This window comes from Miniopterus schreibersii (genome assembly GCF_964146895.1).
Source record: "Miniopterus schreibersii genome assembly, chromosome: 5".
Classification (NCBI taxonomy): Eukaryota; Metazoa; Chordata; class Mammalia; order Chiroptera; family Miniopteridae; genus Miniopterus; species Miniopterus schreibersii.
The window spans coordinates 8,648,879-8,671,409 of NC_138106.1; the positions used below are offsets into that span (position 1 = coordinate 8,648,879).

At 42.0% G+C, this 22,531-nt stretch overlaps 1 protein-coding gene across 7 annotated transcripts in view; it reads left to right on the forward strand.

Moving 5' to 3' along the window:
• The window catches only part of PCBP3 (poly(rC) binding protein 3), a 185,522-nt gene that overhangs the window by 50,813 nt on the left and 112,178 nt on the right, over positions 1-22,531 (forward strand). For 5 of the 7 annotated variants that reach the window (XM_081138503.1, XM_081138499.1, XM_081138498.1 and 2 more), the window contains exon 2: positions 6,056-6,094. The exons of the other annotated variants lie outside the window; for them this stretch is intronic. The gene's annotated coding sequence lies outside the window, so the exon portion shown is untranslated. The remainder of the gene's footprint in view (positions 1-6,055; positions 6,095-22,531) is intronic. 7 annotated transcript variants of the gene reach the window in all.

Here is a 22,531-nt window from a genome sequence, read left to right on the forward strand (position 1 = left end):
TTTGTAACATGAACATTTGAACTTTGATGTAAAATGTCATCAGTGTCAGCGTTTAAGTGCTAGGATGACAGGGGCATTGGATATGTGGATATGTGTAGTTGGCCATGGGAGGGACAAAAGACAAGGTTGGGGGCCCTGGGACTGCTATGGGAGCCCCAGTGGGATTTAGAGGAAAACCTGCCCTCGCTTAGCTGTCTGCTGACAGTTTTCAGACTGCTGGAAGATGGGGCTGCTTGGACCTGAGAGGGGCTGTGGAAAGACAGAACCGTCCCTCAGAAAGGGAGTGTGTCCACTCCTGGTAGGTGCTCCTAAAAGTAGGTGCACCTAAAAGTAGGAAAATTACAAATAGTTCAAATAAGAGCATGACTATTATTTGTATCTATGGCTAAATCCACAAAAGGAATAAAATTTTAGTTGTTAATTTTCTCATTTCTAGTCTGTGCTTTTAAAATATCTTACCATAGATTTCTACTCTTATATGTATTACTTTTTTTCTGCTGTCTTTGGGCTTAATTTTCTTTCTTTTTCTTTCTAGTTCTGTTTAATAGAAGCTTAGGTTATTGATTTCAGACCTTTTCCCCCATAATCTAGGCATTTTTAGTGCTATAAATTTACCTCATGGTACAGCTTTTGCTGCATCCAACACATTTTGGTGTCTTGTGTTTTTATTTTTACTTGAGTCAAATGCTTTCTAATTTCTATTGTGATTTCTTCTCTGATCCATGTGTTATTTAGAAGTGTGCTATTTATTTCCAAGTATTTGGAGGATTTTCAAGATACCTTTCTGTTATTGATTCCTAATAGAATTCTCTTGTGGTCAGGGATCATACTTTTACTGATTTCAACCTTTTATGTTTTATTGCAGCTTTTTTTAATGGCTTAGAATGGTCTTTGAAAATATTCCATGATCACTTGAAAGAATATGTATTGCATTGTTATTGTTTAGGGTAGCGATTTTCAACCAGTGTGCCCTGGCACACTGGTATGCCACAAGAATTTTTAAAACAGGCAATAACCTGACTATGTAGTCAAGGGTACGGATCTCTTTTTCTTTAGATTGTCAAATAAAAAAAATGACAACAGCCAACACAGCAATAGCTGTCTGATGTGAGTGAATCAAAATTATACCTTTTTTTTGGTCAGATTGGCAAAAAAAATTTTTTTTTGGTGTGCTGTGCAATTTTAGTAATTAGTTTATGTGTGCCATGAGATGAAAAAGGTTGAAAATTGGTGGTGTAGAGTGCTCTGTGAATGCTATTTAAGTAATGTGGGTGATAATGTTGAGTCTTCTATATCCTTTACTGATCTTCTGTCAAGTTGTTTTCACCCCTTTATTATTATGTAATGCTCATTTTAACTTCTGATAATATTCTTTGTTCTGAAACATACTTTTTCTGATGTTAATATAGCCATTCAAACTTTCTTTTGATTAGGGTTAGCATGGTACATCTTTTTCCATCCTTTTTCTCTTATTTTATGTGTATGTTTGTATTTCAAGTGGGTTTCTTATAAATAGCAGATAGTGGGGGTTTTTTTTGTTTGTTTGTTTTGTGTGTGTGTTTAAGCATAGCTTCCATTCTGACTTTATTAACAGTTTTGTTTTTATAACACTTGGTAAGGGGTAAGCATTCCCTAGCCAGACAGAATATCCATTCCGATAAAACATTCAGGTAAAAAAGACACAAGTTATTTGCATAAGCCTGTTTAAACATTCCAACATTCATAATCCCATCAACCCTTTTGTAGGGAGAACAACCTTTATGTTCGCTTAATCTAATTGTAACTCACACCAGTGCTTTGTCAGTGGATTTGGGTACCATATTTTGTGGGGCTTCCATGTCAGGAAGTCCAGAAACTTCTCTTCTTCACCTCCTGACCATTTTACTCATTTCGGTACAAAGGCTTGTGTCCCCAGTGAGGGGTTGAGTCAAGGGACCCTGGTTCTTTTGTCAGCCTTCATCTTGATTCATTTCCCTAACATTGCTTGAAGCAATTGCAGGTCAGACTTCACATTATAATCTTTGAATCTTGGCTTTCAAAATGTCTCCAAACCAGGATAAATAGAACAGACTTGTTTGGGGCTTTTTAACCCTTTTGACCTGTATCCCTTTGGTTAGTACTGTATTAAAACCTTTGCTTGAACCCCATCAATGTCCATTTTATTCATACCTAACCATTGAGGGTATGGCTGTTCATGCGCTGGGCCAGGGCTGCTGTGTTTGGGGTTGCAGCATTGGCTACTTTTCTGGGGAGCTCAGTGGCATGGATTCTGGGCAGCTCCATCAGCTGAGATTAGCATAGGCAAAGAGAGAGAGTCCTTAGTGGCGAAACTTTGGGTGTTCCTGACAGCCACAAAGGCTGCTTGGGTCCTTGATGTTGAAAGTTGCTAGGGTCTTCTGCTCTCCTTTTCCTCCAAAGAGGGAGGTCACAGTGAGGGTATCTTTTTTGGCAGCAAGCTGTGTGAGACTGGGGAATGGGCTGACTCAGGTAAAATGCTGCCTATGCTTTTCTATGTGGTCATCTTTGATTTTTGTGCTCAACTGGATTGCTGTAGCTCCTGCATTATACTCCAGAGCTCTCTCAGAGCTATTTTCATTAGTAAGTAGCTGTTAATCGTTTTTTTGGAGTTACAAGTGTTGAGACCTCCTAGTCCACCAATCTTGCTTATGTCACGCTCCTAAATGTTTGTTATTTTGTGTAAGAAATAAAGATGGTCCTTGGGGAACAGGAATTTTTACATGATATTGACTTTAGTTGGGGTGCTTTCATGGTGCTAAGCTCAATTGAGACAGGCTAGGACCCAAGGAAAACTAGCTGGCTTCTGCTTTCTCCAAAGGCAACAATGACTGTTCTTGATACTGAAATTTGGCTCAGGGGACTAAGAGGATAGAAATTTCAGTCAATGATGAAAGGTAGAGGGATTTCTTCTTATAGAAAAAGATAAATAACTGGTCTGTTTAGACTGGAGTTGACCTACTAAAAGTATTTGGAAATGTCTCTCAGTTGGCAAGATTTGGATTACAGACCTTTCTCAAGAGCTGTGGATATGTTAGACATCACACTGAACATCAGTCCTAGCCACACCCCCTCAACCAGGTCACTATGGGAAGAGGTACTGATCTCGACCGTTGTGGTGATCAGCCCAAGGTAAGGCATACAGTTGTATAAACTGATCTGTGTCATAGGGAATAGACTCCCAAGGAGGATCAGAGACACCCAGACATAAACTGTTAGAAATCATGAGGTTGAGAATCTCACGATGCATTCCACACACAGGCACCAGCCCCTCCAGGTTGCTCGATACCAGAAATCTTAGGTGGTTGATGGTCATAGGCATTCACAATGCTGGGACTCATGAGATGAGTGTTTGTAGAAGTTACGGGTAAAGGGGTCTTCTCCTCCTCCTTCACTGAAATGATTTGGTTTGGTGCTTCTAGTGCCAAACTTGACCAAGTTTGTAGCTGCTGCATTCTCCTTTTGATGCTCTGGTTCTTGAACCAGGTCTTTATTATTAATTCATCAAGTGGAGTAGTTGATGTGAGTTCTGCTATGGTAACCCAGTGTGGGTACATGGTCTTTTCAAATGTAACTTTCAGTATTCAAAGCTGTTCCGGACTAAAGGTTGTGCGGCACTGGCAAGCAGACCTTGGCTTTTCTGCCATAATATCTTTTAGAAGTAGAATGATCCACTGTGTATGTTTCCAAGCTCCTGAACTTTATCTTTGTGAGTGGTGTTTTTTTTTTAATCCAATTTTAAAATATCTTTATTTCAATTTGGATTTTTACAGCACTTATATTTAATGTGATTATTGATATGATATGCTATTGGTTTCTATTTGTCTCATTTTTTATTAGAGGCTCTTCTTTTTTTCTACCTTATTTTGGATTGAGTATTTATGATCAATTTGATCACCTTTACTAGCTTATTAGTTATATCTCTTTGTTTTTCGAGGTTGCTTTGGAATTCATTGTCTATATCCTTAACTTATCACTGTCTGTCTTCAAGTAATATTATACTCATTTACTTATAGTATAAAACCTAACTCCTCCTGGCCTTTATGTCATGCCATTTTACTTCTACATTGTTACAAACTCCATAATACATGGTTATTATTTTTGCATTAAATGGTCTTTTATCTTTAAAAATAATCTTAAAAATTAAGGAAAATAGCATTTCTATTTAGTCATGAACTTTCTGTTTCCAATGCTTTTCATTTGTTTAACTTCTGCCTTGCATTGTTTCTGAAAAGTCTTCTGTCTACCATGTCTGTGTTTGTCTTTCTATACATAATGTTTCCTTTTTCTCTGGCTGCTTTTAAGATTTTCTCTTCAGGTAAATTGATTATGATGTACCTTGGTTTAATTTCCTTCATGTTTTTTCTGCTTGGGGATTATTGACCTCCTTGGATCTATAGGTTCATAATTTTTATCAATTTTTGAAAAATTTTTATCATTATTTCTTTAAATATGTTTTTGTCTCAACCTGTCCTCTCCTCAAGTCCTCAATTACACATATATTTCTGTGTGTGTCTTTTTTTTAAAGGAAGAAGGGGTCTTTCTTTCTTTGTATTTCATTTTACAAAGTTTCTATCCCGCACATGTTGTTTTGTTTGCATATTGACTGTCTTTCCTTTTGACTGATGTAACTTTAATCCCACCCAGTGTATTTTTCAGCTCATATATATATATTGTTTTATTTCTAGATGTTTAATTTGGGTCTTTTCTAAGTGCTTTTCACGTCTCTTCTTAGCATGTTATATTTCCCTCTATTTTCTTAAATATATACAGTGCATTTATAATAGCTATTTTAAGGAGCTTGTGTACTAATTATTTTTGTGTATAATGTCTAGATCGTTTTCTTATTGATTAACTGTTCTCATTATATATATATTCTCATGCTTTTTTTTATGCCTGTTAATTTTTGAATAGGTGGAAGACATTTTGCAATTTATGTTGTTGGGTTCCGTACTGTATTCTTTTAAATATTTTAAACTTTCTTGTTGGAATGCATTTAAGTTAGTTGGAAAGTTTGGATCCTTTGGTGGCTTGTTGATGAACATTGTTAGGCACTTTCTAGTTTAGTATACCAGCTTTGTCTGGTGCTAATGTGGCCCTTCTGCTGAGGCAACACTCTTCCAAGAGCTCAGCCCTGTGGCCCCTGTGCCACAAGGTTCCCTGGTCTGGTTGTTGGGAGTGAACACATTTCTAAAGCTGTGGGAGCTACAACTCCTGTTGCCCTACTTCTTTTTGTTGACTCTGATCTCAGGTAGTTTGCTCACTCACATGAGCTAATTGGTGTCCAGGTGAAGACTGAGGTGAACCCCCCCATAGGCTTCTGGAGCACTTCTCTGTCTGGCCCTCTTCTTTCTGGTACTCTGCCCTGGTCATTCTAGCCTCTGTTGCCTCCCTGAATCTCAGCCTTGTTTCTTCCTCTCAGGACTCCCCTTGCTTTTCCTGGCCCCTCTTTCCGCACAGTGGCCTGGAAACTCACCGCTCTGCAGGCTGGGTGATCAGGATGCATTGCTTTGTTTCTTTCCCTCAGGGATCATTGTCCTGTGATGCCTGCTGTGCCAGTCTCTGGTCTTCTGTCTGTTTTCTCAATTGTTTGAGGTGGGAGAGTCTATTCCTCTTCTTCTGTCATGGATAGAAGTGGATGTCCCCCTTTGGCAGTTTCTGACACCCTCATCCTCTTCAGTCCTCATTGGACTGAGGCCTTTGGGCTGCCCAAAGGAGTCGCTGGTGATGTTATTTACCTGCCACTGAAGTCTTTGCACAGGCAGGCCTCCTTTGTCCAGTCAGGGTTTAGGGGATTTTCAGTCTCTGAACATTTATTCATATCTTTTAAGTTCCAGATTCAATTTAGATTCTACTACTTTTGATGGAATTTTTTCTCTGGAAAACTGCCTTGACTTTCCAAATAACTGATTTATGATTATGTTTTAAAAAATAAATTACTTTGGTTTGATGAAGTTTGATGTCTAAGGTGACAGAGCATTCTTTGTGTTATTTTCTATGTATGATTTACAATTATAATAAACTTTTAACCTGTTTGCAGGGCTATCTACAGAGAGAGAAGATCTTCACATGGTTCCATGTAAGTAGTGCTTCTTACAATGCCTTTATAGAGGTTATGTCTTTAAATTGAGTGATTCTTTATACTTGAATTGATTTTTAAAATCTTGCTTACATATGAAGCCACATGCCTTGCTGCCCTCCTTTGTGTCCTGGTTTTATGTCACACGAAGGACCTGTTACAGGTCAGGGCACAACAACAAGAGCCAGTGATATGCACAATTTCCCTTTTAGCTTTTGTAGAACCAAGATTGAAAAGAGGCAGTTTTCTTCTTTTCTATTAACCTTCCTTCTCCAAAGTTAACCTGATCAAACTGTCCAGCAGTGGACCTGAGGGCCAGTTGTTAATGTGCCCTGCACAGACACATGCCTTTGCCCCATGCTCCAGCAGTGCCCACCAGCTGGGCAGTGATGAGTGTGTGCTGCGGCCATGATGGCATGTCTAGGCCTTGTGGATACCTCTTTGTGGCTGTGACCCCAGTTTGCAAAACTGCCTTGAAATTATTCCTTTTAAATTTATCCTTAAGAGTTGAGTTTTTCTAAAACTTATAATAATATTTTCTAAAAGTTTTCAGCAGTCTTGCATGGAATACTAACATAGTCATAAGAGCATCTAATGTTTATGAAGTGCCAGATTTGTGTCAGCCATGCTGTTCTGAATACCTTGCTCAGTCCCCATAGTACCCTGTGAGGTAGGTACTGTTCTACCCACTTTCAAGGCTTGGGGAGGTGACGTCACTGTGTTGGTCAGTGGTGAGACTGGGATTTGTGCCAAGGCCTCTGACTTCTTCACAAGCCTGAGTCTGCTTCACGAGGGTAGGATAAGTGGGAGCTGCCTTGATGATGTGAGGTGGGCTCTGAACTCAGTGTCTGCCCTCCCCATCAAATGGTTTTGATGACAGCCCCAAGTGGCCACCATGAAGTGCTGAGCTGACTCACCTTCCAGAGCCTTTTGCCTGCAGCAGGACAGCAACTTCATTCATTAAGAGTCCCCTTGGGAGACGGTGGCGAGAAGTTGGGAGCACGTGCACATTGGTATTTAGGGCTGGTGAGTAACTGAATCCTGACCAACATTTGAAGAGGAGAGTTCTTATTTAACAAATTACTTGAACAAAGCCCTTGTTTGTTCTTTCCTTTATTCAGCAAGTATTTATGGAATGCCTGTGAGATGCCAGGCACTCTTCTGGAATGCCTTTAGCTTACCTCCTGTGGGGGTTATGAAACATAAATATTGTAAGTAACAGTGTGTCAGGTAGTGATGCTGCTGTGGAGGAAATGAAGAAGGGGAGCTGTGGGAGTACTGGGTTTCGAATGGGCAGTCATTGTGAGCCCCTGAGAAGGGGGCATCTGAGCAGAGCTGTGAAGGAGGTGCAGGAGTGAGTCCTGTGGGAGTTGAAGGGTGAAGGGCTCCATGTCAAGGGGAGTTGGAACAGAGGCTCTGGGCGATGTGCCTGGCCAGTGTGGCTGGAGCCAAATGGACTGAAGGAGCAGGGCAGGAGATGAGGTCAGTGGACAGCAGGAGTACATCAGGGCCTAGAGGGTCATCCTGAGGCCGCTCTTGCTCTGCCAGGAATGGGGGCTGAGTGTGGGAGTGGGGAGCCAGGTAGTCTTTTTTCTGCCTTTGTTGGATTGTTTTTTCAAACTAAAGCTGTTACATAGAGGACATTCAAATTCCTCCTGGCTTGGGACCAACATTGTAATTGTGCAAATCTGGATCTAATTTTCACAGAAACCCCAAGGGAAGAACCCCGGAACTCAGGCATGTAAACAATGCCCTGTATGTGCTGGGCCTCTTTCCCCCTAGACTTTCATGGTGTCCAGTTTCCTCCACCTGAGTTTGGACCAGACTGCAGTTCTGAAGATGAATCGGCATGCTGGGGTGGGCCAGGCTGGCTGAGTTACCCACCCTGTCTGCAGTGCACAGCACTGTGGGCTCTGCATCGGAGGAGAAGCAGAGACAAACAATGCGTTTGAGCCTTCAAGACTGTTTCCGGAGGGCTGCAGTGGGGACTCTGGGAATTCCCTGAGGCTTGGTTAAGTGAAGGCAGACAGCTTTTTATAGGGCACCTGTGGCCTCTTCTGCAGATTTGGAGGGGGGCTATTAGGAGCACTCAGCTGGTTGGAACAGAAATGGCTCTGCTTCCCTTGGCAATCTTGGTTGAGTCCTGCAGTGTCTTCCAGTGGGATTCCTGGGGGTGTGATGAGCCAGTACAGAGCTAATCTGTGGTGGGTGATGCCCAGGGGAAATGGTGGCTTTGGAAGAACTTGAGTTTCCATTTGCACATCTCTAAGAACTTTCCACACTTCCTTAGACTGAAGTGAACGGCAGTCTAATATAGTGAAGTTGAAGACAGACTTCTGGCCTCAGTATGATCCTGTGCTTAGACAAAGCTAGGGCTCCTGAAAGCCCGCTTTGTTAGGCAGAGCGGTATCAGGGCTCCCACAGCTGGCTGGTGGCGGAGCCCCTTCTGGGCCCAGCTCAGGACAGGGCCTTAGACTGCACTTAAGAGCAGGAAATGAAGAGGGTAATGATAACAAGAACTGTGTTGAAAATTTTATTTACTTCAAAGTCTTTTAGTCTTTGTAATATTGAATTGGTTGTTTGCTTTTCACAGTTTTTCCCCCTGCATTACATTGATGTAACAACTTTTTCTATAGAATTGGAAAATTTGGAACATATGGAAAAGAACTTTAAAACTCACCAAAATGAGTACAGACAGGATTGTGCTGATGAGCTTGGTGACCAGGACTCCTCCTTCTGAGGCCCCCTTCCTGCTGTGTCCTTCTTGGTGACCCTGCCGCCCACAGCCTGTAGTTCACAGGACAGTTCTCTGGTCACTTTCTCACAAATACCCCTGGCTCCTTCCCATGGATGAGTGTCTGCTGGGCACAATAACTGCGTGGTGTTGCGGGGAAACCATGCAGCCCTGCAGACTGGCCAAGGGCCTTGGCACAGCTTCCATCCCCTCCCTGACCTGGGCCACACCTCCCTGGTGTGGTTGCTTTTATCTGAGACCATGCTTGTGCATCTGATCTTCCTTCCTCAGATTTTAGTCTAGGCTGGTACTATGCCTCTTTCCCATCTGGAATGCTGCCAACCCACCCTCTGCTTGGTACTCCGTGTGTCCCAGGCAGGCTCCCTGTCCTTTACTTAGGGATTTGCTGCTATCTCAGTTGTGCCACCTCTCTCCTGGGCTTCACCTTCTTCTCCCTTATGGATCCCATCTTGATAGTTCCTATCTTAAAATAAAAAATTTCCTCCCTTGATTTTCAGCCAAAATAGGAGATTAAATTCACAGTGACCCACTAAAAGGGCACAAGCTACCAAGAGATTAAGAGAGGAGGTGACAGAATTTGGGAATTTGGAAATCAGATGGACAAACAGAAGGACCTAGCAGATCTGAAAAACCGAAAGCTGGGAAGCATGTGTGTGTTTGTATGTATGTATGTGTGTGTGTGTGTTAGGGGACGCCTGGGAGTTGAATGTACTGCATTATAGACAGTCTCCCCAAACCCATCTCAGGAATGACATTCCATATAACTCTGAAAATGGGGCTGGGGGCAGCAATAAAAATAGGGCTGAAATAGGAAATTGGTGGAAAGCCTGTTTAAGAAACAGACTCTCAGCCTCCTCCCCAACCTAGCCTGACAATCCCTTCCCTACCCTGGCTGAAGACTGCAGATACCTTCCCTGAGAGGTAGACTGAAGTTTTCAGGCACAGTAAAGGAGACTGTCCTAAACAGAAAGTAGAGCCAGCCCCTGCCCTGTTGTCCCCAGAACACTGGAAACCTGGGATGGACTGTTGGACGTGAGTGAATGGAGCAGGCAGGGTAAGGCCTGGGGAGCAGGTAGATGGTGGCTGCAGGAGAGAATCACAGGCTGTTCCCTGCTGTGTTTGAGTAATCCTGGCTGAGAGTTTGGAGATAGGTTGACTCGAGTGCTCAGGACACTCAGCAAGCCCTTATTAACTCTAGGAAGCCATTATGTGGTCCAAGAAGGGGAGTGCAGCAGGAGGAGGAATAATGTTCCAGGGCTCCCTCGTGCCTGTCCTGACAATGTTGTGACAGTGGGTACTGAAGCCAGATGGTCAGACCTGAGCGGGCAGAGGTATGTGGGTGGCTCTGAGGGTTGATTCTGTTCATAGTAGGAAGTTAGTGGATGACACAGACTGTAAAGTCAAGAAGAGTGAACTGAACCTGGGCATTAGAAATGGGGAGAGAAATACCAACAGAAGGGAAAGAATCAAGAGAGATGCCTGTGGGAGGGGACACTGTTTTCACTGTAAGCTTTGTGGAATTCTTTGACTTTAAAACTATGTACATCTATAATTTTGTTAAAATAAAATTGAAAGATTATATAGCAAATAACTGCTTTACAAAGAATAGTTATGAAAGCAGGGCTTCTCCACACCCTCCTGTTTGTGCTCCTGCCAGGGCCAAGCTGGACTGTGTGGCCATCTGGTCCTCCCCAGCGGGGCTTTGTCTGCACCACTGGGCTGGTTCACGTGGCCCCTGCCTTCCAAATCTGGTGAAAAAGTCTTTCTTCAGGGGCTTGAGCTTTGCAGCTTTAGACCCCTAGAATAACCTCTTCCCATGACACCACTCTCTCCAGGTCCCCATGTTTGTTTATGCCCCCCAGCTGCCTGCATGTGTGAGCTGCTTTTTCCTGATGTTCAGCGAGGACCCTGCTGGTGGTTGGTGCTTGGGGGTTTACCGGGCCCACAGCATGGCTGCAGACGTTTTGGTCTGTTTCACTCCAGACTTCATTCAGGGATTAAGATGCGTATATACCTCTGTGCCCTGCTTTTAACCTGAATGGAATACTGCAAAATGTTTTTCATCACCCGGTTTGAAAAATCTCATTTTTTAAAGGTTGCATAGTTTCCACTCTATAGATGGTAGGTATTTATTAAATAATTCCCTTTTTGTTTAATAAATTTGGGTTTTTCTCAGCTCAGTTGCTAACAACGGTTAGTGGAGCAGTGAGCAACCTTGCGCTTAAATGGGCTTCCCTCCCTCTTCGTGAGGTGGTGTGCAGTATTCATCTATATAGAATTCCTGTGTCAAAGTACATGGATAGTTTAAGAGGTATAATGTGTAACTGCCAAACTGACCTCAAGATGGCTAGATGAGAGCAGCACACAGAGCCTGCGTTACCGTATGCCTAAGAACACGGGAAACCAACACAGTGTGAACGACGGTCGGGCTTTTCCATCATAGTTAAGTCTTTATTTGCAAAACGCTTTAGTTTTATTTAAGACATTATGCTTTTACCTTCATGGCAGATATTTTCCCCAGTCAACTCATTCACCTTTTAACCTGATGTTGGCGTTTTGGGCAGTTACGTCAATATTTTCCATGTGATGTCATCTTCTATTGTGTTTACATTTATAAACCTTTCCCGTCTTGCAATTTGGGTGGTCACTTTCATTTTCTTTTGTGTGTTTTTTGCATTGACCCTTGTAATCCATTTGGAATTTAATTTGACATGCGTTATTAGGTGAAGACGTAAGTTATTTTTCTCTTATAGGTATTAAAAACACTATTTATTAAAAAATACTTCATTTTCCTAAAGATTTGTGCTGCTAATTTTGTCCTATATGTGCATCTTATATGAAAATATTGTATATACTAGTGTCTGTTTCTAAATTCTCTAATTGATTTGTTTGTTCTTGTGTTTGTACAACTACTAGGTATCCCCCCAAAATGTATACAGACTTAACAGCTGATAGCTCAATTGATGTTTCTTTCTTTTCAGATTTAACTCATTGGAATTAACAATTATTGAAAGTGTGTACACATTTTTTGGGGACACCCTGTATTTTGATTATTTTAGTTTTATGGTACGTTTATGTGATATCACCATTATTTAAAAACTATTTTGGCTGTTCTTGGCTATTCACTTTCTAGATGAAATTTAGAGTGATAATTTTCAAATTTAACAAGTTAATCTGATTGAGATTTCATTTCAGAAGTATCAGACCTATAATTTAAATTGTAAACAGCTGAAATTTTAACAATATTAGTTTCTAGTTTAGGAAGATATTTTATTTCTCCATTCTGTTATTAGCCTTCAGTTACATTTTGTAGCTTTCTTGCAGTACATTTCTCTAATATTTACATTTCTCTAATATTTAATAGTGTATAGGAAAGCCATCCATTTTTACGCATTTTGACGTGGCCAGGTGATACTTTTAGTTGCAGTAGATTTCTCAGTTGGATTTTGACTTCTTCTGGACCTAACCCAAGTGCTTTCACCCTGAAGTATGCTTGCTGTCTGGTAAATGCTTTAAATCAAGTAACAGAAGTCTTCTATTGCCAGTCTTTGCGTGATTTTAAAAATAGAAACAAGTTGCAGTTTACTAAATATGTTCATTGCTGCTATTAAGATAGTCACATAACTTTCTCCTTTCCTCTTTTAATGTAGAAAATTCATTGATGATATTCCAGGTGTTGATTTTGGGGATAAATCCTGTTAGTTCTTATTGATACTTTTTAATACTTTTCCTATTGTAATACCCTCCCAATACTTTATTTGGATTAGAATAACGGTTAGTAATAGGGTTAGGGCTAGAGTTCAGGTTAGTGCCAGGTTTGGGGTTAGTGTGAGCATTAGTTACTGTACAGGTTAGGGTTGGGATTAGTGTGAGAGTTAGGGTTAGAGTCAACGTGATCCTGCCATAGAAGTTTGTTTTTTTCTAATTTTTAATTTATTTCAGTGTCATATAAATGATAACATGCTTCCATAACAGGACTTGAAAAACTTCCCCTATTTTTCTATCCTTTGTTTAAGTAATTTTTGTGTCATCTGTTTAGGAAAGCAAATGTTGTTGGTCTAATATTTGATAGAATTCCTCCATCACAGCCTCTAAGCCTGGGGTTTATTTTGGAGACAGAGTTTTGTTTGCTTATACAATTTCCATCATGGGTATCAATCTTGTACATCAATTTTTCCCCCCTTAGAAAATAGTTCATTTCAGGGAAGTTTTCAGGTACATGGACATATATTGTGCTCTCAGACTTTTTCAGTCCTTTTATCTCTTGTTGCATTATTTTTATTTCTAACGTTTATTTCATTTTCCATCATATCTGTCAAATTTTTCAATAGCTTTCAGTTTGTTGATTACTTATAATTTTGTTTACATTTAATTTCTCATTTAATGCACATTGTTTTTCTTACTTTAGGCTTACCCTGCTATCTCTCTAGTCTCTTGAATGTTCTTTGGGACATTTTAACTTACTTCCTTCCTTCCTTCCTTCCTTCCTTCCTTCCTTCCTCCCTCCCTCCCTCCCTCCCTCCCTCCCTCCCTCCCTCCCTCCCTCCCTTCTTCCTTTCCTTCCTTCCTTCCTTTTTTGTTAATCCTCACCTGAGGATATTTTTTCCATTGATTTTTTTTTAGAGAGAGTGGAAGAGAGGGAGAAAAGGAGAGAGGAAAGGAAAGAGGGAGAGAGAGGGGGAGGGAGAGGGAGGAAGAGGAGCATCAGTGTGAGAAAGACACATTGATTGGTTGCCTCCTGAACCTGCAACCCAGGTACATGCCCTTGACTAGGATTCGAACCTGCAACCCTTCTGTGCATGGGCCGATGCTCTAACCACTGAGCAAAACAGGCCAGGGCTTTAACCTATTTTTCTAACCAGTATATCTGGCTCTCAATTTTCTTTCAAGACACTTTAAACACCATCCCATTGGTTTTTATATGACCTATTCTCATCGAATGTTTTACATTTCCAGTCTTTGTTCTAAAAATTTCTAGGTGATTTTTCCCCTGTTGAAGAAGACTATGCTTTTGTTGTTGTTTCCAGTTTAAAGCTTGACATTCAGAGAACATGGCCTGTCTGGCTCAGTGAAGGTGGGCACAGTGAGCCCTTGGGAATGTGGTTGTCATGTAGGAGTGGTGACGCGAGCTTGGCCAGGGCTGGTGGTTGTTGGCTGGGGGCCTGCAGAGCAGGACACACTGGGGTGAGGTGGGAACACACAGAAAGGGTGGTACAAGAGCAACACCCAGGGAATGTCACTGGAGAGATGGGAAGAGCACATGCAATGAGAAGAGAGTCTGCAGCTTGGGAGCGATTCACTTCTGCGCGAGATCCAAGGCAGAAGTGTTCCAGGGGCTTTTAGATCCCTGCTATGAGCTAAGATGAGGGTGGGGGTTGAGAAACCTGGGAGATGCATGTACCAAGAGCATAGCTGAGCCCATGGAGGCTGCACTAGGGAGAGATAATGGGCTGAAACAAAGCTCCCCAAACATGGCACTTTTAATGAGGTCAAGTTTGCTTCTTGGACATAACAGTATGGGGGATGGGTGGGCTGTGCTCCATGAGGCCTCCTGCCCAGAGGCCATGACCACCCAAGGCTCTGGGTGGCCTGCCTTTCTGTAGGTGGTTCTATCACACTCAGTTGGCATGACCTCTGGTGCAACTGAGTGTACATGTATGACCTGTGTTCTCATCCTGTGGAAGCAGAAAGGGCACATGGAGGATAAATGACAGCACTTCAAGGATGTGAAGCACAAGTTATGCCAACTTGAATCATGGTAAACACTGGACACTGCAAAACAACAGAGTCATACAGGACCACTGCACACCAACAGTGTCATAAAGGACTGTGCAAACCAAGAATGCCATACAGGACCACTGTATACCAACGATGTGATACAGGACCGCTGCGTACCAACAATGTTATACAGGACAACTGTATACCAGTAATGTGGCAGAGTGACCCCTGGCTTCCTTGGAGGCTGGGCCATGCCATCTCATGGATGGCTCTGTGCTTAGTCACAGCTCTGTCGTCATGGAGGTGGGAGAATGGATTTGGGAGAATAGCTAGCTCTTTGCCAAATGGACAGATGAGGCATGTGTACCTTCATGTCACTGCACTTCAGAGTGAGGAGGGGTGGTTGTTTGACAGGTAGATGTGTAGCCCACATGCTGTTAGGCCAGGGTGTTGGCTTGATATAGGAGGCTATAGTCTTGGGGGCAGTGTTACCTCCTGTGCCCCTTAAGGGAGCACTACCAGAGTGCTGGCCTCCTCCTGGACATTGTGCTGGTAGGAGTTCCAACATCTACAGGCGCTGCCCACCTGCTCTCCCCCCACACCAAGATACTATCTCATTGTTGAATTGTGGGCCTTGGGACCAGGAAGGTGAGTGAAGGAGGGGAAGACATCTTTACATTCTCTCCAGGAGCGATGGTGATGTGCGGATGGCTGCAGAGGCCTCTAGCCCAGCTGACGTCAGACCGCTCTGAGGTTTCACAGTCTTGCCTTTTATTTTATATTCCCTATTTCCCTATTTACAGTAGGCATAGGCACACGGGGCTCTGAGAGAGAACTGAGTGCCTTTGCCAGAGACCTTAGGCACTGGCGTCTTTGCCTCCTTCTTCCTAGCTTTCTTTTCTTTTGTGGTCGGGTGGCATTCATCTGGGGCACTCGTCTTTTTTGCCTTTTTCCTCTCACAGGGATGTGGAAGCATGCTGTGCTCCCAGAGGTTTAGGTCATATTGCAGCTTGGCATGAAGGGGCTGGTTGCTTTTCATAAGATGACTCATTCACTCCTCCCTGTGCGGCTGCACTGCCAGGCTGTCTGGCGGCCCTGCATGCAGAGACAGTGATGGATCTGAGAATTGTTGTCATTGGTCTGTGGTGGCCATGGATGGTGTGTGGAGGTGGAGGATAAGTCCCCTCTAGGAGACATTCAGACAAGCAGGAGCCAGCCTGTCTGGGCATGGCTTATTCAGCTCACACATGGACCCTTGACCAGCGCTCTTTAGCACAAGTGAGTCAGGTGCTCCCAGGTGTGGAGCGCTGCAAGCAGCCTGATGTGTTCTACCTGGGGAATGTCATTCATGGTCAAAGGGTCCAAGGATGCTCTACTTCTATCCTTAAGCAAACTCATTCTGCTTACTTCTGGCTTCCATTTTCTTTCTCTAGAAGTCCAGTGGCACTTACAGCTTATACCATTCCATTTAGTGTGCGCTCCCCTGCTACCATGGATCTTGTGTTACTTTTATCAGGGAGGCTGCCTTCTCTTTGGGCATGAAGGGTAGCAGTGATACTGCAGTTACACTGAGTCAGAAGGAGGCTTTCACTACGGGCCTTGACCTTTTCCAAGTGCTCTGGCTATTTGCTCTTTCAGGGCACGAGACTAACCCATGGCTTTGTTCCCCCTGTAATTGAGGAAATGTGCTGGTTTTACTTACCGTCTCCTGCCCACTTCACATGGCAGTTATTAGGCTGCCTCTCAGCTCCACTGAGTGCATGGGCACTGTCTTTGCAGGGCCTGGGCCTCAGGCCAGAGCCAGCAGGGCTGATGGCAGCTGGAGCGCAGCTGTTACAGGGAGCACAACAGTGAGCTGTTTTCATTATCCCCTTGTATGAATTTGGCAGAGCATGAATGGAAATCATGGGAAAACTTTTTGGTTGGAGCTCACCTGGGCTGGTGGAGCCAGCCCAGGGATCCAGAGACAGTGTTCTGCTTCCAGCTCTGGCCCCGATCACCCTGTGACCTTGGCTAGGTCAGTGCTTCCCTATCTGTGAGATTAGATCTCCTTACCTGTCCTGCCTAGTCCCAGAGGGGGAACAGTGACCTAGCCAAGAGGATGGCAGGTTCTTCGGGCATTTAAGCTTTTACCAGAGGGTAAAGGCATTGCTGTCTTTCCAGGAATGAGTATGTGACTATGTGAGAAGACGGTTTCCACAGTCATTGCTGTGTTGCTGTGTCCCACACCTCAGCTCCTCACTCGGTCCCCACAATTCTTCAAGGTCTTTGATTATCCTGCTTCTTAAATAAGGACACTGAAGTTAGCACAGAGTGGAGACAAGTCCAGAGCTCCCATTCCAGAAGCTCTCTTACCCCTTCATTTCATTAGTATTTAATTGTAAGAAGTTCAGACTTCAGGTTCTGGTGGCCAAATTACCTTCCATGAAATTGGAGCATTTTCCATTTCCACCAGCAGTTTTGAAGAACGCCTGTTCGTGTGCCCAGGGTAACACCATCCATGTCACAAAACGTGTTTTCTTTTCCCCAGTTATGGGAGGAATGTGCAGTAAGACGAGGACTGAAGGGGCCCTGGCCCTGGCGTGACTGAGAAGGACACTCAGCTCAGTAGTGAGGGAGACGCGGGCTGACTACGCTGGCATGGGTGGTGAGGGTGCTGCTCATGTGTGATTCTGAAAGTGTGGGTCTAGGAGAGCTATTTGTCTGCTTTTTAATAGGAGCTATTTGAATAAGTTTAAAACCTGAAAACTTAGCAAAGAGACAAAGGCTGAAGATTAAAGGGATAAAGAAGCTGCTTAGAAGTCAGTCCCCAAGAAGTCAAGTCAGCACGGGTTTGGGTGTGGAGACAACAAAGCTGCTGGTTTTTTGCTTTTTTAATATATCAACAGTTACTTTATTTATTTTTCCCTTATTTTATTTTTTTCCATTACCATTTATCCCCTCACACTCGCTTCCACCTCTACCCACCCTCCTCCTTCCCACAATTGTCACTTGTCTGTGTCCAAGAGTTTTTTTCTTTTTTTGCTCAATCTGTCCATGCCCCCCCCCCACTCCCAAGAGCTATCTTCTGCTCTCTGTCTATGAGTCTTTCTGTATTTTGTTTTTTAGTTCAGTTTGTTCATTGAATTCCATGTATGAGTGAAATCATGTGGTACTTGTCTTTCTCTGACTGTCTTATTTCACTTATAATGTTTTCCAGGTCCATCCATACTGTCACAAAGGGTAAAATGTCCTTTTTTACAGCTGAGTAGTATTCCATTGTATAAATGTACCACAGCTGTTTTATCCACTCATCAACTGATGGACAATTGGGCTGCTTCCAAATCTTGGCTATTGTAAATAACACTGCAGTGAACATAGGGGTGCATATATTTTTTCAAGTTACCGTTTCGGGTTTCTTTGAATAAATTCCCAGAAGTGGAATCTCTGGGTCATAAGGCAGCTCCATTTTTAATTTTTGAGGTAGTTCCATACTGTTTTCCACAGTGGCTTTACCAGTCTGTATTCCCACCAACAGTGCACAAAGGTTCCCTTTTCTCCACATCCTCACTAACACTTGTTTGTTGATTTATTGATGATGACCATTCTGACAAGTGTGAGGTGATATCTCATTGTGGTTTTAATTTGCTTTTCTAGCAGAGCTTCTTTTTGCTAAGAATAGGATTCTAGTCTGTGATTGTTAAGTTAACAGTGTTTTCTGCAGTGCACTCCAGTGTTCTCAATGGGCTGAGCCATATCTTCCACAGCACTCGCTCCTCTCTAGGGACATTTGGATTGTTGTCACTCTTGGGCTATTAGGAATATTCATATATAAGTTTTTTGTATAAATATGTTTTAATCTATGTTGGGTTTATACCAGAAGTGGAGTTGTGAGATCATATGGTAATTTTGTTCCATTTTTTGAGGAAATGCCAAACTGTTTTTCACAGTGACTATAACATTTTACATTCCCACCAGCAATGTTTGGGTGTTTCAGTTTCTTTGTATCACTTGCTATTTTCTGTGTTTGTTTGTTTGTTTTGGTTATATCCATCCTTGTGGTAGGTGGAAAGTGGTATCTCATTGTGATCTTGTATCTTGCAACCTTCCTAAACAGTGTTTTTGTTTGTTTGTTTTTTATAAATTTCAGCCCATATGCTCTTTATTTATTTTACTTTCTTCATTGCATTTCCTTAGGATCTCCAATATGATGGTGATTAGAGATGGTAGAATGGACATGCTTCCCTTGTTTCTGATCCTGGAGGGAAAGCATTAAGTTTCTCACCATTAGGTACGATGATAACTATGGATGGGTTTTTCTTTTTTATTTATTTATTTATTTATTTTTTAAATATATCTTTATTGATTTCAGAGAGAGGAAAGGAGAGGGAGAGAGAGATAGAAACGTCAATGATGAGAGAGTCATTGATCGGCTGCCTCCTGCACGCCCCCGACTGGGGATCGAGCCCGCAACCCGGGCATGTGCCCTGACCAGGAATCGAACCGCGATCGCCTGGATCCCAGGTCGATGCTCAACCGCTGAGCCACGCCTGGCCGGGCTGGATGGGTTTTTCATAGATGCCTTTTATCAGGTTAAGTAGTTTAATGAGAATTTTTATCATGAAATCTTTTTTTTTTAATCCTCACCCGAGTATATTTTTTCCATCGCTTTTACAGAGTAGAAGAGAGAGAGAGAGAGAGAGAGAAACATTTATATAAGAGAGACACATCGATTTCTTGTTTCCCACATGCGCCCCGACCAGGGCCGGAGAGTGAGCCTGCAGCCAACGTACGTGCCCTTGGCTGTAATAAAACCCAAGACCCTTCAGTCCGAGGGCCAGTGCTCTAACCACTGAGCCAAACCGGCTAGGGATTGTCAAGATGGCTCACACAAGTCAACATTACAGTTAACAAGTCATGAAATCTTGTTGAATTTTGTCAAATTCTTTTTCTACATTTATTGAAATAATGGTTTTTCATTTTTAGTCTATAAAAATGGTAGATTACGTTGGTTGATTTTCCACTGTTGAACTAACGTTACTGGGTTAAATCCTACTTGGTTATGATGTATTATATAAAAGGGATTTTGTTAGGGATTTTTGTATGTATATTCATGAGGGATTTGGGTCCAGAGTTTTCTTTCCTTGAAATGGCTTTATGTGGTTTTGCTTTTAAGGTAATTTTGACTTCATAAAATGAGTGGGGAAGTGTTCCCTTCTTTTTCAGTTTTAGGAGGAGTTTGTATAGAACTCTCTTAATTGTTTATTAGAATTTTCCATTAAAGCCAGTTAGTGTGGAGTTTTCTTTGTTGAACCATTTTAAACTTTGAATTCAATTTCTTTGATTGTTGTAATACTCCTCATTTTTTTGTGTAGATTCAAGTTTCCATTTGATATCATAATCCTACTACTAGAGTAGCTTCCTTTAATATTTCATGTGATTTATCTTGTCAGATATTACTTCCATTACATTTTGTTCTTCAAAAACTCTATTACATTATGTTAGACTTTCTTACTTCATACTTCTTGTCACTTAACTTCTTTTCCATATTTACCATCCTTCTAAGGTGTTGTTTTTTTTTTTTTGCTGTAATTACAGTAATTATCCACAGTGCAGCACAGAGAGACAAAGCAATATTAACAATGAAAGAGAGGTTAAGATACTTGGAGAGAGATTGAAAAGGCATAATGGAATTCACTGGTGTTCTAGAAGGCGAAGAGAGAGGACTGGGGTAGCAGTAATTTTTAAGAGATAACAGTTTTTCAGAATTGATAAGGTCACCATTGTACAGTTTCAAAACCCTAACAAATACCAAGGAAGTAAAATGAAGAGAAATTTGTCTATGTCCAGACATTATGAAGAACCTTTGGAATAGTAAAGACAAGTAAAAGATTTTAACAGAAAAAACATTGTTCAAAGAAGGAATATTAAGGCCATCAGATGACTTTTAACTGCACCAATGGAAAAAGGAAGATGGGTGGATCTTCCATGTCGTGGGTCAAGAGAAATCACCCAGTATTCTATACTTCAGGAATAAATCTTTCAGGAACGTGGGGAGAATAAACACATTTTCATACAAACAAAAGCTGAGATAATTTGATAGCTATAGGTCTTTATTAAAAACATTTCTAAAGGATCTATTTCAGGAGAAAAGAAAGTTGTCGCATATTGAAGTTCTGAGATTTAAGAAGAAATTAAAAACAGAGAAAGTTTTATGCATGTGAGTTAATCCAAACATACATTTAATGGGCAATAAGGCAAATGTCTTCCAGGGTTAACAACAAACAGTAGAACTAAAATAGGGGAGGGAGTAGAGTCACAGGGTTTTAAGATCCTGGGGTTGCTTGGATGGGTAAAGATATCAGACTTTGATAAGTTAGAGATTCATGTGATCATCTTTAGGGTAAGAAATAAAAAAATATATATATAAAACAGTGGAGGGAAAAATCTAAGAGAGCAAGAAAGGAGACTTACAAGAAACATAGAAAACAAGAAAATAGAAAATGCAACATAAAATGGTACATAAATCCAGATATATCAGAAATTTATATAAATATTAGTGGGTTATGTTCATTAAAAAGTTCCACTGAAAGAATTTTCACTCAGAACTCCACTGTCTCAGCATTCAGTGTTGTCATGATGAAGTTTAGAGCTCTCTATTTATCCTTGGATTTTATAAATCAGAATATTTTTTTATTGGGTCCTCTGTGTTTATTCCTTCTGTAACTTAAAGACCTCTTCTTGATATCTTTTATACTTTCTTTCTCTTTTTCTTTCACCCTGCATTCTGGAAAGTTCCTTGGCTTCATCTTCTAACTTTCCACTTTGCTCTTAAGCTGTGTCTATTTATCCTTATACTCACATATTAGGTTTTTATTTTCACGGTATTTTCCCTCTTGAGGTGTCTACTAATTTCTCTCTCAAGTGTGGAATACCATGCTCATTACCTTTAACATATACATTAATGTTATTGTTGGGTTTACAATTTCTCAGATGACCATTCTTACTTTGAGTTTGGTTTGTCTCTTTGATCGCATCAGTTTTCTTTAAATATTGTTTATTGACTGAGGAGGTTTGCATTTTGAGAATGCCTGTCTTTGGTGACTGGTAGAATGTGGAGGGGCATGTGGCCAGGCCCAGTGCTGGATGGCTCCTCCTCTGAGGATGTGTGCCAACTGTGCCTCCCGGGATGTGGTGGCTGCCTAGGAGCTGTCCTACCTCTCTTCCCTGTCAGCTCCCCTGCCACTGGAGCAGACATAGCAGCCCAGTAAGGAAGTTAACTGCACCTGGAGCACCCCCTACCGTTGGTTCTGGCAGCAGCGCCCTGCTCAGCTTTCAGGATCTGGTTTCTCTCTAGTTGCTTCCCCACTCAACTCCCTGACTTCCTGACACAGGCTTGTATTGTGGTTTTCTTAACAATTGTTTCTCCATGGATTCCACTCCATCTGCTCTTTCTATATGGTTTTTCATTACTGGTTACTAAATCAACCCACAATGAGTGGCTTAAAATAACAGCTATGTATTATTTAACAGTTTTTGTGGGTCAGGAATTTAGCAGTGGCTTATCTGGGTGGTTCTGCTTGGGGTCTTTCATGAGGTGGCAGATCTTGGCCAGAGCTGCGTCACCTGAAGGTTGACTGGGGCTGAAGGAGCTGCTTCCAAGTTGGCTTCCTCTGTAGCTTTGGGCAGGAAACCTGTTTCCTACCTTTAGGCCTGTCCATAGGGCTGCTTGAGTCTCCTTGTGGCATGGCAGCTCACTGCCCCAGAGCCAGTGATCCAAGAGAGGGAGTAAGGAGGAATCTCATGCTTGTTATGTCCTAGTCTTGGATGCCAGCACGCTGTATTCTTTACAAGTGTGTTACCAAGTACAGTCTACTCTTAGGGGAGGGGAGCTGTATTTTCATCATAAAATCATAGGACATAAGGAGTAGCATAGGATCTGTAGACATATGTAAAACTGTTCTCACTCTTACTGAGGAATTTCT